Source organism: Penaeus japonicus, unplaced genomic scaffold, assembly GCF_977035675.1.
Source record: "Penaeus japonicus unplaced genomic scaffold, GWHDUDI00000001_assembly GWHDUDI00000006, whole genome shotgun sequence".
NCBI classification, from domain to species: domain Eukaryota; kingdom Metazoa; phylum Arthropoda; class Malacostraca; order Decapoda; family Penaeidae; genus Penaeus; species Penaeus japonicus.
In genome coordinates, this window is record NW_028234408.1 from 42,968,403 (window position 1) to 42,970,902 (window position 2,500).

The following is a 2,500-nucleotide window of genomic DNA, read 5'->3' on the forward strand; positions in this document are numbered from 1 at the left end:
TTACTTACCGCTGGGGGGTCGATGCCAGCCGCCGCCGCCGCTGCTCACTCGCGCACTGCCAAGGGGTAGTTTTTTATTTATTTATTATTATTTTTTAAGGTGGGGGTATTAGGGGTGGTAAGGGGTGGGGTGTGTTTTATTTTCGAAAGGGGGATTGTTTTTTTTTTATCTGAAGCAGAGGTTTCTAACTTTAATCCTTTTATTCCTACCCGAACGAGATTATAAATCTCGATTCACGAATTTTTTTTTATTACAGTAGAAAAAAAAAATCCAGCAGTAGCTCAGGTTTTCAATCTTTTACCGATGACTGGTCTCATTTTATTCGGAAAAAAGAATGGTCAGGATTTTATGTTATATATGTGGCAGCTTTTCAAATTTGTATATTTTCGTAAAATTGAAGGACACCGTTTTATTTTCTTATATTTCTTTATATTTCGAGAAATATGTGGAATTTAAAAGTTCGGGATCAGGGAATAAGATAAGGACAGTCACATCGCCATTGCACAAACATATTACGGCCTTACGAGCTTCTCTCTCTCTCCCTCCCTCCCTCCCTCCCTCCCTCCCTCCCTCCCTCCCTACCCCCTCTCTCTCTCTCTCTCTCTCTCTCTCTCTCTCTCTCTCTCTCTCTCTCTCTCTCTCTCTCTCTCTCTCTCTCTCTCTCTCTCTCTCTCTCTCTCTCTCTCCACGCCCCGGCGGCTGTGTTTACCTTCGTACTTGCAGGCCCGGGTGAGGTGTTTATTTACCTGAAGGCTCAGCCACAATCTCAAGAACCCCCGCTACTGTAGACCGGCTGGGGAGGAGAAAGAAAGGGTGTTGGGGGAGGGATTATTCTATTTCTCGTTGGCAGTCCCTTTTCTGCCTTTTCCTCCTCTTCCCTTTCCTCTTCGTCCGCCGCTTCCCGGTCCTTTTCCTCCTCCTTCTCTTATTCCTTCTCCTCCTCCTCTGCCCACTTCCTTGTCCTTGTTCTCCTCCACCTTCTTATTCTTCTATGTCTCTTCTTCTTCCTCCTCCTCCTCCTTTTCCCCCTCCTCCTCCTCTTCATTCTCTCCCTCCTTCTTCCCCCCCCCCCTCGTCCTTCACCTTCTTTTTATCCTCTTCCCCCTCCCCCTCCCCCCTCCCCTCATGCTTACGCTCTCAACACACATTATCCTACAACAGTCCCAAGACAGTGGGGATTATCTTGGTCAAGCAATGGTTTATAGGGAAGGAGGAGGATTTAAGGGATGGGTTGGGAAGAGGAGGAGGAAGGGAGGGAGGGATTAGTAGGAGTGGCTCTTTTGTTTTTTGTTTTATTTATTTTATTCGTTTTAAGTGTCGGTCCAGCTGGATGTGTGACGTCGGGTGCGGCGGTGGTGTCCTTTTTGGGGTTGTTTCTTGTTCTAAGTCTATTTTTTTGTTGTTGTTATCTTGTTCATTCATGGATTCATTTTTTTGAATGATGATTTTTTTTTTATTGATTAAGCCAGGTAGGTATGTCTTTATTTTCTGTCTTACAATATTCTCCTTAGCTATTCCCACCTCAATCTTCCCTACTCTCTTCGACCTTACCCCTTCTTCCCCCTTTCTTTCTCCCCCCCCCCCCCCGTCCCTCTTCTCTCTCTCTCTCTGTCCCTCCCTCCCTCCCTCCCTCCCTCCCTCCTTCGCCTTCCTCTCTCTCCCCTTCCTCCCCCTCTCCCCTCCTCACATTCCCCTTCCTCTCCCCTCCCTCTCCTCCTCCTCCCCCTCCTCCTTTTCTTCTTCCTCCTCCTCCTCCCCCTCCTCCTCCTCCCTCTTCTTCCTCCTCCCCCTCCTCCTCCTCCTCCCTCTTCCTCCCTCTTCCTCCTCCTCCTCCTCCTCCTCCTCCTCCTCCTCCTCCTCCTCCTCACCCCTCCCCCCGTTCTGGGTAGATAAGGCGAGGAAGAGAAAGAGCGCATAAGTGTCTGGCCCGCGAGAGGGATTGGAGGCGAGCGATGGCGCTTATCTGCGGCCCAAACTACCTTTCCTTTTATCGCGGGATGAAACAGTGGCGGAGGCTGGAGAGGGGGTGGAGGAGGGGTGGGGGGAGATAATGACTGCGTCCCTCGCATTCGCTAGGTCTTTTTTTTTCTTCTTTTTTTATTCGTCTTTTTTTTTCTTTTTTTTATCTCCTTCTGTTCTTCTTTGGCTTATTTTCCTCTTCTTCCTCTTCAGCTTATTTTCCTCTTCTTCCTCTTCAGCTTATTTTCCTCTTCTTCTTCCTCTGGGCGTCATCTTCTTCTTCTCCTCCGTTTCGGCCTCCTCTTCCTCTTCCTCTTCCTCTTTACGTCTCCTTGCTCGGGTTCCTGCTTATCCTACAGGTATATCTTATCCTCCTGGTCCTGTAATTCCTCCTCCTCCTCCCCCTCCCCCTCCCTCTCTTACCCCCTTCAACCCTCTCCCACTGCCCATCCTCCCCTCCTTCCCCTTCCTCCTCTTCCTCTTCCTCTTCCACCACTCCTTCTTCCTCCTCTTCCTCCTCTTCCTCCTCCTCCTCCTCCTC

General features: G+C 49.4%; 1 protein-coding gene across 1 annotated transcript in view; it reads left to right on the forward strand.

Annotated features, from left to right (window-relative positions):
* Nucleotides 1–2,500, forward strand: part of cyst (rho guanine nucleotide exchange factor 18 cysts) — a 260,770-nt gene that overhangs the window by 6,798 nt on the left and 251,472 nt on the right. The gene's annotated exons all lie outside the window — the stretch shown is intronic.